Consider the following 13,498-nt stretch of genomic DNA (forward strand, 5'->3'; position numbering starts at 1 on the left):
ATCCAGTGAAACATTTTGACCAGTGCTTAGAGAACTCAGCGTGGTAACATATGCACGACTTACAATGGGATAGACCTGGGCTGTAAAGCTGTGCCCGAGTCCCTCTGAAAGATTGATGTGAGAAGTCATGAATGGTGAGGAGGATTCTAGTAAAGGCAGATGCGAATGCAGAAGCTGAAAGGATCAAGTGACTCGTTGTTCATAAGCAAAGGCGATGAGAAATAAAGCGGACTTAGAGTTCAGGGTCAGAAATTGAAGGAAAGGTGAGAGAGATTGAAGAGCAGGGGAAAAACTGGGTAAGTGATCAGGACTGGGGAGGTGGGCGGGAACCTCAGTTTTTCATGGTTCTGGAAGACAGGAAACACACATGCATGGCACCAGTAATATCTGCTGAGAGCTTTTCTATCAGGTCATTGTCTTAATCAGGGTTCTTATTGCTATGATGAAATACTATAACCAAAAGCAATCTGAGAAGGACTTATTTTGTTTATATTTTCATACCACAGTCTATTGCTGAAGGCAACTGGGTTAATAATTCAAACAGAGCAGGAACCCGGAGTCCAGAGGCCATGGAGGGGTGATGCTTACTGGCTGCTCCTGGCTTGCTCAGCCTGATTTCTTTTTTTCTCCAATTCCCCTTGCTCCTCTCCTCCCACTCCCGCTCTTGCAAATTCCACCCCCCATTATCCCTTCTCCTCCTCAGAGAAGAGGAAACCCTTCTTGGATACCACACAACCCTGGAACCTTCAGTCCCAGCAGGAAGGAGAGGTAGGAGAAGGAGATCCAATGGCAGGGAACAGAGACTGAGACAGCCCCCGCTCCAACTGTTAGGGGACCCATATGAAGACCAAGCTGCACATCATCTACAAATGTGTGGGGGGCCAAAGTCCAGCCCTTGCATGTCTTTGGTTGGTGGTTCAGTCTCTGTGAGCCCCCATGAGCCCAACTTAGTTGACTCTGTAGGTCTCCTAGTGGTGTCCTTGACCCACTCACCTCACTCAACTATATCCCCTACTCACCCACAAGACTCCCCCAAATTTGGCCTGATGTTTGTCTCTGCATCTGTTTCCATCAGCTGCTGGGTGAGGCCTTTCAAGGGACAGTCATGCTAGGTTCCTGTCTGCAAGCATAGCAGAGCATCATTAGCAGTGTCAGGGGTTGGGTATCTCCCATGGGACGGATCTCAAGTTGGGCAGTCATTGGTTGACTGGTGCCCCAGTCTCTGCTCCATCTTTACTCCTGCACTTCCTGTAAGCAGGACAAATTTGGGGTTGAAGTTTTCTGGAAGTCCTGCCTGGCTATAGGAGGTGACCACTTCAGTCTCTATATTCCCTGCTGGTAGGAATCTCAGCTAGGATCACTCCCATAGCTTCCCCAGTCCCAGACCCCAGCTCATCCCAGAGATGCCACCCACCAATTTCCATTCTCACTCCGTCTTCTCCCACACGTCCCACACCTGATCATCACCTCCATATCCTTCCCTACTTCCTCTCTTATCCAGTTCTCTCTTTGTCCACCTCTGATGACTATTTTGTTTCCCCTTCTGAGTGAGATTCACACATCTTCCCTTGGGCCCTCCTTATTACCCAGTTTCTTTGGGTCTGTGGGGTGTAGCACGGTACCTGTATTTCAAGTGGCTAATATCCACTTAAAAGTGAGTACAAACTATGCATGTCTTTTGGGATCTGGATTATATCGCTCAGGACAATATTCTCAAGTTCCATCCATTTGCCTGAAAAATCTATGTCTTTATTTTTAATAATTGAATAGTATTTCATTGTGTAAATGAACCACATTTTCTTTATTCATTCTTTGGTTGAGGGACATCTGGGTTTCTGGCTACTGTGACTAAAGCTGCTATGAACATAGTTGAGCAAGTGGCCCTGTGGTATAGTGGGGCATCTTTTGGGTTTATGCCCAGGAATGATATAGCTGTGTCCTAGGATATAACTGTTCCCATTTTTCCTGAGGAAGTGCCAAATTGATTTTGAAAGCGGTTGTACGGGTTTGCATTCCCACCAGCAATGGAGGAGCATTCCCCTTTGTTCCACATCCTTGCTATCGTGACTTGAGGCTTTTGACCTTAGCCATCCTGACAGGTATAAGATGAAATCTCAGAGTTGTTTTGATTTGCATTTCCCAGACGACCGAGGATGTTGAACAATCCATTACGTGCTTCTTGGCCATTGGAGATTCCTCTGTTGAGAATTCTCTGTTTAGCTCTGTACCCTGTTTTTAATAATTTTTTATTGCTTATTCATTCATTCACTTTACATCCTATCACTTTATATACATTCATGTTACATTGCTGCCCTCTCCCAGTCCTCACCTCACACAGTCCTTCAACCCATACTCCCTTCTCCTGACACATCAAGTCTCTGCAGAACTAGGTTCATCCTCTCCCACTGAGGCCAGACAAGTCAGTTCAGTTCGGGGACAGGCAACAGCTTAAAGGATAGTCCCTGCTCCTTTTGCACAGAACCCACATAAAGACTGGGCTGCACATCTCCTGCATTTATGTGAGAGGTGTAGGACCAGCCCAGCCTGTATATGCTCCTTGGTTGGTGGTTCAGTCTCTGAGAGCCCCCAAGAGTCCAGGTTAGTTGAGCCTATTGGTCTTCCTGTTGAGTTCCTATCCCCTTTGGGGCACTTTTTTTTATTATAATGCAGATTTTTTATTGGATTTTTTTATTTACATTTTAAATGTTATCCCTTTTCCCAGTTTCCCCTCCAGAAACTCACTAACCCCCACCCTCACCCTCTGATTCCATGAGGGTGCTCCCTCACCCACCCACCTACTTCCTCCCACCTCCCCGCCCTGACATTCCCCTACACTGGGGCATCAAGCAGGGCTCTCAATTCTTCCCCCAACTCTTCTATAAGAGTCTCTGAGCTCCATCCAATGTTTGGGTGTAGATTTCTGCATCTGTCTCAGTCAACTGATAGGTGGAGCCTCTCAGAGGACAGTCATGCTAGGACTCCTGTCTGCAAGCATAACAGAAATCATTAATAATGCTGGGAATAGGTGCTCACCCATGGGATGGGTCTCAAGCTGGAATGGTTATTGGTTGGTCATTCCCTCAGTCTCTACTCCATCCCCCTGTCCCTGTATTCCTTGTGTACAGAATAAATTTTGGGCCAAAAGTTTTGAGGGTGGGTTGATGTCCCTATCACTCCACTGGAGTTTCTGCCTGGCTACAGGAGGTAGACTTTTCAAGTTCTATAACCCCACTGCTTTGAGCCTCAGCTAAGGTCATCCCCATAGATTCCTGGGAGCTTCCCTGCTCCCAGGTCTCTGAAATGTCCCAGAGATGTCCCCACCCCACCCCCACCAGCTGCAGATTACTATTCATTCTCCTGGCCCTCTGACCCTCTCTCCTTGTCCCTCCCCACACCTGATCCTGAACCTCCCCACTCCACTCCCCATCTCCTCTCCCACTCAGGTCCCTCCCTCCCATGACTATTTTATTTCCCCTTCTAAGTGAGATTCAAGCCTCCTCACTTGGGCCTTCCTTCTTGTTTAGCTTCTTTGGGTCTGTGGAGTGTAGCGTTGATAGCTAACTTCTTGAATCCTTTATATATTTTGGATATTTGTCATCTATTGGATGTAGGGTTGGTGAAGATCTTTGCCCATTTTGTAGGCTGCCATTTTGCCCTGTTGATTGTGACCTTAGCCTTGCAAAAGCTTTTCAGTTTCATGAGGTCCCATTTGGTGTTCTGTTCAGCAATTTGTGTGTCCTGTGCCAATGCATTCAAGGCAGTTCCCACGACAGAACCCAGAACCACCAGCCCAGAGATGGCAACACCTACCTGGACCCTCCAACATCTATTACTAGTTAAGAAAGTGTATCACTTTCTTGCCTTCAAATAGATATTATGCAAGCACTTTCTCAATTAAGGTTCCCTCTTCTCAGATGACTCTAGCATGTGTCAAAATGACATAAAAACTAGCCAGCACAGTCATGGCATGGCAGAAGGAAAAGCAGAGTCAAGGAAAGAGCAAGAGAGAGAGGAGAAAGAAGGAAGGAGGGAACCCAAGAACAAAGAATGAAGGAAATTGGATAGAATTCCCTTTTTATAATTAACCAACTCCCTTAATAACAGGATTCATCTATTTATAAGGTTTGTACCCTTACATAATACTGTTAGTTTGGAGATCTAGGACAAGAACTCTAGGGCTACCTCAAGCCACAGCAATAATCAAGGCAGACCTCAGAGTTAAGACATTTTGAACCTGTGTAACCTGTAGAAGTAGAACCAGAAAGAGTGTTGATGAGAGGAAGATTACAGGAGCAGGTGACGGACTCAGACAGAGACTGTCACAGCCATGCAGTGCCTGTGGGAGCACACAGTAGGCTCCAATTGTACTGCTGTGCTCAAGTGGAAATTTCCTACTGGGATAAGATAGAGATGCACGCTGGAGAACAACAGCCAACAGAATGGGGACAACTTAACGCTGATCATGCATAGCTTTAGAAAATTAACAAGAAAACACAGTGTTTTCTCATTGTATAATTAACTGGCCAATTGTACAGCAAGTGACTCAACTTGTACATCTCCTGAGGACATACTGTGAGGTGATGTGGTAAGTCCTCCTATAACCACAGATTTTCCTCTTATAAAACAAACATCCAAGGTTTAAATCAAAGGAGGAATCAAAGAATGGCACCCTGCCCAGGTCCCCGGAGCTTTGTTTGCATGACCACAAGCCATGTGCTGACTTGACTCCCAGGCCCAGCTCAAGCCCATCGCATTGTACCCAGCATAGACCCTGTATTGAATGGATCCATTTGGACTGAGCCCACCAGGTACCTTTGTGTGGTCTCCATTTTCTCTGTCTCGTCGTTTGAAGACTCAGCAGATGAAGACCTCAAGTCTACCTTCCTTGGTGAGAAGACTAAAAGCCCCCTCTCGCAACCCATTCTAGGGCCCCCTTCTGGTTCTGATTTATGACTTAGTCCCCATTCAGTCAGGGAAGGGGCCAAAACAGACTTCAAGTGGGGCCTACAATATGGGAGCCAGAGTGGACAAACAGATGTTCCCTCTAAAAGTGTCTAATAACCAGAGATAAATGTGCAGAAACAGACCCTTCCTCTTAGCTCATCTCTTTGTAGGCTGTCTCACATTAAGAGGTCACTACAACTCCCTTTGGGGTGCTCCATTTGTTGGTGGGATGGCTGGGTGGTCACCAACAAATAACATTCCAGAGCCTCATAAAACATTGGTGGGGCAGGTACATGTGTCTCCTTAGGCTGAGAGCCCTGCTCTTATCCTCCAAACTGGTTCCTGCTTCCCTGGATCTGAGAAGAGCTTCACTGGACTCAAAGCAATGGGCACTAAGCTCTGGTCCTTGTCCAGTCCCCATTGGCACTATCTAGTTCAGTGTTAGAGTAGAGGAATCATAGGAACCATTCAAACCTCGGGGATGACCAGGCATCTGAGCTACAGGCCTGTGGCCCTACCTTTGTGAGCTTAAACTTGGGGCATCAGCTATACAACAAGAATAGCCCAGGAGCTACCAGAGTGGAGACACTAAAACAGACACTGACCTGAAGGGAGAGTAGCTCCATGAAGAACCCAGTCCACAAATATTCCACAACATCCCCCGCAAAGGGCCTTTTTGCTTCATGCCTTTCTCCTCCAGTTAAGTTTGGTACCCATCTAGAAGGGCACCAAGGTCCTCACAGAGTACTAGATTGGCTTAAGCAGGCCTGCATCACTAGGATGTTGGTGTGTGCATTAGACGCTTACAGAAGAATCTGTGGAGGGAGGGCTCAGTGCCACCCCATTGTTATGCTGAGCATATATTAAAAAAAAAAGACCCAAAAAGGCAGTACACCCCCCCACTTGCTCAGGAAAAAGATCAAATGACAAATTCAAGTGTCACCTCATCCATGAATTATCTAACTTACTTTTGCTAACCTCATTGCAAAATAGATTTCCCAGGAAATGAAGGTGGTTCCCTTTTGTTAGAGTTCTTGGGAAGATGGAATTAGATAAGAAATGTCAACTCTGGTACACAGAACAGAGATAAATGGATCATGTCCCAGTAGCGACGATCAAAATTAATGATGTGTAAGTTCAATTACAGTGATGCAGAGAAGTCGTACCAATATGATACAGAATAAAATGGCAAGTCTCAGAAGACAGAATAAAGTTAAAACTCAGTGAAAACCAAAGACTTTTAAAGTCCAGTTTTAAAACCAGAGAACAAAAAACTGAAGATTCAGGATGGGTTACAGGAGAAAGAACAGGGAAGATACACAGCTGGATGGGAGATCTGCTGTGGCTTCATTTTGGTACTGAGGCGGGTGCCTTGAGTGGTTATCATGATACTAGCTAAATTATATTAATGGATAGGCTAATTTATACAAAAGAAAGAATAGGAAAAAATCTTTAAGTGCCTGGCATACATTAATCACAAACTACCTCATGTTGTCTTTTCTTCCCTGGGACACCTGGATTGTTGGACAGACAAACTCCCCACTTCGAGGGGAAATTATTTCATTTCTTTGGTTGCATTTAGCAAATCTATTTTCTGGGCCAGGCATTATCCTAGGCTTTCAGGTTTAAAATGAAAACGTGTGGCTCGGTGATGGGGAGCGGCGGTGTGATCCATTGTAGGTGTGCCAAGTGTTTCTGTTACCCTACTAAGCGACGACTCAAAAGAAGACCCAGGAACTAAACCATCTTGAGTCTCCCAGAAGACATACTCTTTCATATCCTGAAATAGCTTTCTGTTGGGGACGTCCCTGCTGTCCGAGCTGTCCACTCCCACCTCAGGTACCTGGTGGACAACCATGCCAGTGTGTGGGCATCTGCCAGCTTCCCAGAGCTGTGGCCTTCTCCACAGAACCTAAAGCTCTTTGAAGGGGCTGCTGAAAAGGGGGGATTTTGAAGCTGCTGTGAAGTTGGGGATCGCCTGCCTCTACAATGAAGGCTTGTCTGTGTCGGACGAGGCCTACGCGGAAGTGAATGGCCTGAAGGCCTCTCGCTTCTTCAGCATGGACGAGAGATTGAATATGGGTTCAGACCCCTTCATCTGGCTCTCCATCTGCCCACCATGGTCAGTGTCTGGAAGCTGTTGCAAGGCCATGGTCCATGACAGCCTCAGGGCCGAGTGTCAATTACAAAGAAGTCATAAAAAGCTTCCCTACTACATTGCTTGGGAAGAGTGCTAAATCTTTTTGAGGACGAAGAGAAAAGGAAGCAGGCTCATAACCTTTTTGAAGCGTCTGCTCATCAGGGATGCCTGGCCAGCTCATACCCCCTTTGAGAAAGTGACAGAAAGGTGGATATGTCTGATCCTGAATGATGACTCCACAGCTTCCGGAAACTCAGGGACTTCGCTGGCAAAGGCTGCTGGGAAGCACAGCCGGCTTTGGCCAAAGACTGTGCAGGTGGAAGCCAGCTTGGACTAGAAGGGAAGGCCTTCAGTGAGTCGGTCTGTCAGCTCTTCCAAGCCTCCCAGGCCGTCAACAAGCAGCAGATATTCTCTGTGCAGAAGGGGCTCAGTGACACCGTGAGGTACATTCTAATCGGCTGGTTGGTGGAAGTTGCCCCGATGAAGGACTTCACAAGCCTGTGTCTTCACCTGACAGTGGAGTGTGTAGGCCGGTACTTGCAGAGGAAACTGGTCCCCAGATACAAGCTCCAGCTTCTGGGCATTGCCTGCATGGTCATCTGTACCTGGTTCATCAGCAAAGAGATCCTGACCATTAGAGAGGCTGTGCGGCTCACAGACAACACGTATAAATACAAGGACTTGGTACGCGTGAAGAGGGAGATCATCTCCGCCCTGGAAGGGAAGATTCGGATCCCTACGGTGGTTGACTATAAAGAGGTCCTGCTGACACTGGTCCCTGTCACACCCAGAACCCAATACCTGTGCAGCTTCCTCTGTGAGCTCACCCTGTCTGTCTACACCCCAGCCCACCTGGCCTCTGCCGCCCTGCTCCTGGCCAGACTGATGCATGGACAGACACAGCCCTGAACCACTCAGCTGTGGGACCTCACTGGGTTCTCCTACAGTGACCCCACGCCCTGCGTCTTGAGCCTTCATAAGAAGTGTTTCCATGATGATGTACCCAAAGGCTACAGACAAGTCTCTCTGACGGCCGTGAAACAGCGGTTTCAGGAAAAGTGCTATGAGGAGATCAGCCAGAAGGAGCTATGCTGAATTGTGCAGTACATTAGAAGTGAAACAGAAGAGCCCAGAGACTCCATCTTTCCCTAGCTCAGGGGAGATCCACACCTTCCTCAGCTCACCCTCTGGGAGGAGAAGCAAACGGAAGTGAGAGAACAGCCTTCAGGAGGACGGGGCAGCTTTGTCACCACGCCCACCACAGAACTATGGAACTAGGAGGAGACATTGCTAGGCAACCTTCTGGACTGGAGCCTGGACTGCTGCTTTGGCTATGAGGGAGACCAGGAGAGCGAAGGTGAGAAGGAGAGGGGTGTTACAGCTTCCAGTGGACTCCTTGATGTCACTGTGGTCTACTTGAACCCAGAAGAACACTGCTGCCAGGAGTCCAGTGATAAGAAGGTTTGGCCAGAGGACAAGATCCACCCAGCACCAGGCACCCAGACACCTCCAGCCTCAGCTCCCTGGCCCCTTCCCTGCAACAGGGGAGATCCAGGCAAGGACATCACGACCTCAGGCTACTCTTCTGTCAGCAGCTCAAGTCCCATAAGCCCCCTGGATGGTGGCATGGGGGGCTCTCCCCAATCTACCTCAGTGCTCTCTGTGGGAAGCCACTCAAGCACAAAGCCTTGCCACCATCAGGCCAAGAAGTCATGTTTACAGTGTCCTCCCCCAAATCTCCCAGAAAGCGGTGCTCACCAGCAACTGGTAAAGCGCCAAAACCTATTGGTGCACAGTGACGAGGACACGAACCTGGGTTTCCTGAAGCTCTGAGTGTGCTAGCCTTCGCCACGCTGAATGTTTACTGAGGGAGGGCCGCTGTTTCACTAGGACACTGCCGATGGATGCTGTGTAGATCCAGAAGGGCAGCAGATTCCTTAGGGGAGTTCAGTGCAAACTTTCAGAACATGGAGCTCGGTGAAAAGCTCTTCATGCTGGATAGCAGCCTCCCAGCAGTCATGGCACACCTGTGAAACCCATCCCTCTCTACCCTTCTGTGTCCTGCTGTCTCCAGGAGCATGAGGCTCAGTGAAGAATACTAGCCTGGGTAACCTAACACAGTTCAAACCCCTGCAGTCAAGTCTTGTTTTAGACCAGTGGGGAGCTCTCACCTGAACACAGCACTGTCCCCCTCACCCCTTCAGCCTAGGGAGCCTGTGTCCCTGCATATCAGAGTTGATTTTCACCTAATGGTGAGGTGTGAGGCCCTTGAAGCTGGGGTTGCAGGAGTCTGTCCCTCCCTCTGGCACTTTGAGCTCACTTTCAAAATCTGCCCTCTGCTTTGTCTGTGTCCCATCGTATCCATGTGACCGTGTTTCTGCACTGAATTTCTAAGCCATTCTTTGTCCGTCTTTATTTCTACATTTCTTCTAATGGGGAGGGAAAAAAGGAAGCTATTAAAATAGAGGGTATTAGATAAAAAGATAACAGATCCCCAATTTAAAAAAAAAATGAAAATGTGTAAGGCCTTCCATGGGAGACTGGAGGTTACTCTCAAACTTTGAGAGATCCAGATGAGGACTCACAGCAATTCAGGGATCAGTGTGATCAATGGATCAAGAAGTGGATCGCCCCTAAGAGGGAGACTTGGCTGTGATGTCTGAGTTTGCCACCTAATTAGCTGAAGTGCCCCGGGAGACCCTTGTCACCCTTTTGATCCTCAGGAACTTCATTTGCAAAATGGTGATTCAAAGAATAATAATGTGTTCCAGATGATCTGGCCAGACCTGAGTTCTCTAAAGTCTTACACTTCCTTACTGGCTCCTTTCTGTGCCTTGGGGAAAATCCTACAGGACTCCCAGAAAGCATCTTTTGGTCCTTACACCACCTCTGATCACTTGCACACCCAACTACATTAATCTCTGTCATCCTGACTCACGTTGCTGCACAAGCCAAACTGTGTCTCTACCAGACAATCCCCAGGGCTCCCTCTAGGATGTTATTGGATGTCTCCAGTGTTTTACCTGACTGGACAGTTAGGGCTTACGGTTGCAGGTTCCCTACATATACTGAAACAATCAATTCCTTCTATGGATGCCTCCAAGATATTTCACTCAGCTCCAGTATGTACTGTCTGACCACTGAAAGATTAACCACTGGGGAAGAGGGTGTGCCTAATCCTGTAGAGACCTGATGCCCCAGGGAAGGGGGATGCCTGGGAGTGGGTGAAGTGGGGAGCACCCTCTGAGAGCTGAAGGAGAGGGGTCATGGAGTGAAGAACTCTGGGAGGGAGGGGGCAACATTTGGGATGTAAATAAATAAAATAATTATTTTTTAAAAATTGAGCCTTATTTTTCAATTGCTAGAACTACTATTGATTCTTGTACTAATTAACAAATTCCCCCCCCTAGTTAAAAAAATGATTAACCATTCCATGAAATTGCTACAGCTTATAGTTTCCTCTCAAGTGTGTGTTTGGGGCAGTGGGGAGTTCTATGAGGCTAACTTGGTCCCAAGGAGAGTTTATCTCTGTCCTGTGAGGAAGCCAGGCTGGTAGTGGTTGTTTAAAAAAAAAAAGCCTTCTTTCCTTTCTTCCAACTCCAAGTCCTAGAGCTATCCCCACCAGCCCTTCCTTGTCCCTACCTTCCCAGGTCACAGCCTTGGCAACCTCTATTTCCTTTGTCCTAAAGTGACACCTAGGTATGGAGTTTGGTTTTATTCACCTCTTGGAGTTTTTCTCACTACTCCCCCTTTCTCTGAAGTCTTTGAGCAGTGGTTCCCAACCCTCCTCCAAATGCTACAACCCTTTAATACAGTTCCTCATGTTGTAGTGATCCCCAACCATACAATTATTTCTATTGCTACTTCATAACTATAATTTTGCCATTGTTATGAATAATACTATAAATATCTGATATGCAGGATATCTGGATATTCAACCCCTGTGAAAGCATTGTTTGACCCCCCCAAATGGGTCACAACCCACGAGTTGAGAACCACTGTCAGTTTGCTTGAGGAGCTTAAGTCCATGGTGTTTGATAATACCATGCTTCCCTGACTGTCTAAAACTAGCACCTTTGAGCAAATATTTTCCATGACAACTGCTTCTTGCTGCCATGTCAGACTGCATATTGACTTTGCCCTACTTTGTCCCGTGCATATGCCCAGCAGCCTTGACCCACTAACTCCTTTACTCTGACAGGAAAAGAAATGAAGTAAGGGTATAAGATCTCCCCTTAGTCCTGAGTATAGCAAAGACACAAGTCTACGACAGAGTCTACACATACCCACAACTCCCCAGTAACACCGTGCCAATAAGACAATATGAACATAGGACTTTCTTTTTTAATTTAATTTTATGTTTTACTTATTCACTTTACATCCCACTCACTGTCCCCTGAGTAATCCCCTCACCCTGGCACTTCAAGTCTCTGTGAGGTTAGGCGCTCCCTCTCCCGCTGAGGCCAAACAAGAGATCAGAAGATGGAAAAATCTCCCATGCTCGTGGGATAGCTAGTATTAACATAGTGAAAATGGCCATCTTAACAAAATCAATCTACAGATTCAATGCAATCCCTATCAAATTTTCAACACAAATTTTTATAGACCCTTAAAGATATTCTCAGCTTCATATGGGAAAAAAACAGGATAACCAAAACAATCTTGAACCATAAAAGAACTTGAGAGGAATCATCTTCCCTGACCTCAGACTGTACTACAGAGCAATAGTGATTTAAAAAATAAAGTGCATGATACAGAGACAGGCAGGTTGTTCAATGGAACTGAATTGAAGACCCAGAAATACCTATGGGCACTTGATTTTTTTTTTTATAAAGAAGCCAAAAACCATACAATGGAAAAAGAAAGAAAACATCTTCAACAAATGGTGCTGGTCTAACTGGGTGTCTACATGAAGAAGGATGCAAATGGATCCATATTTATCACCCTGAACAAAACTCAAGTCCAGGTGGATCAGGACCTCAACGGGAAATTGGATACACTAAATCTCGTAGAAGAGAAAGCAGGTAAACGCCTTGAATGCACTCATACAGCAGACAATTTCCTGAACAGAAAAGCAGTGACTCAGCCTCTAAGATCAGCAACTGATAAATGGGACCTCATGAGACTGCAAAGCCTCTGTAAGGCAAAGGACACTGTCGATGGGACAAAACAGCAGCCTACAGATTGGAAAAGGATCTTCACCAACCCTACATCTGACAGAGGGCTAATATCCAAAATTCATAAAGAACTCAAGAAGTTAGGCACCAACAACCCAAATAACCTAATTTTAAAAATGGGGTTCAGAAGGAATCAGAGAATGAACTGGAAGAGCTTGAAGGGGCTCGAGACGCCATATGTACAACAATGCCAAGCAACCAGAGATTCCAGGGACTAAGCCACTACCTAAAGACTATACATGGACTGACCCTGGACTCTGACCCCATAGGTAGCATTGAATATCCTAGTAAGAGCACCAGTGGAAGGGGAAGCCCTGTGTCCTGCTAAGACTGAACCCCCAGTGAACTAGATTGTTGGGGGGAGGGCGGCAATGGGGGGAGGATGGGGAGGGGAACACCCATAAGGAAGGGGAGGGGGGAGGGGGATGTTTGCCCGGAAACCAGGAAAGGGAATAAAAAAAATAAAAAAAAAGAAAGAAAGAACACAAGGAAACAACCCTGGATATAGAAAACCAAAAGAAGAGACAAGGAGCTGTAGATACAAGCTTCACCAACAGAATACAGGATATGGAAGAGAGAATCTCAGGAGTAGAAGATTCCATAGAAATCATTGACTCAACTGTCAAAGATAATGTAAAGCGGAAAAAGCTACTGGTCCAAAACATACAGGAAATCCAGGACTCAATGAGAAGATCAAACCTAAGGATAATAGGTATAGAAGAGAGTGAAGACTCCCAGCTCAAAGGACCAGTAAATATCTTCAACAAAATCATAGAAGAAAACTTCCCTAACCTAAAAAAAGAGATACCCATAGGCATACAAGAAGCCTACAGAACTCCAAATAGATTGGACCAGAAAAGAAACACCTCCCGTCACATAATAGTCAAAACACCAAACGCACAAAATAAAGAAAGAATATTAAAAGCAGTAAGGGAAAAAGGTCAAGTAACATATAAAGGCAGACCTATCAGAATCACACAAGACTTCTCGCCAGAAACTATGAAGGCCAGAAGATCCTGGACTGATGTCATACAGACCCTAAGAGAACACAAATGCCAGCCCAGGTTACTGTATCCTGCAAAACTCTCAATTAACATACATGGAGAAACCAAGATGTTCCATGACAAAACCAAATTTACACAATATCTTTCTACAAATCCAGCACTACAAAGGATAATAAATGGTAAAGCCCAACATAAGGAGGCAAGCTATACCCTAGACGAAGCAAGAAACTAAT

General features: G+C 46.3%; 1 pseudogene across 1 annotated transcript; it reads left to right on the forward strand.

The window, feature by feature from the left end:
- The first annotated feature begins 6,595 nt into the window (after positions 1–6,595).
- Ccnf-ps2 (cyclin F, pseudogene 2) lies at positions 6,596–10,418 on the forward strand (annotated as a pseudogene). Its single transcript, XR_015622912.1, has one exon. The product of XR_015622912.1 is annotated as a cyclin F, pseudogene 2 (transcript).
- The last annotated feature ends 3,080 nt before the right edge of the window (positions 10,419–13,498 follow it).

Source organism: Rattus norvegicus, chromosome 6 (assembly GCF_021556685.1).
Source record: "Rattus norvegicus strain SHRSP/BbbUtx chromosome 6, alternate assembly SHRSP_T2T, whole genome shotgun sequence".
NCBI lineage: Eukaryota > Metazoa > Chordata > Mammalia > Rodentia > Muridae > Rattus > Rattus norvegicus.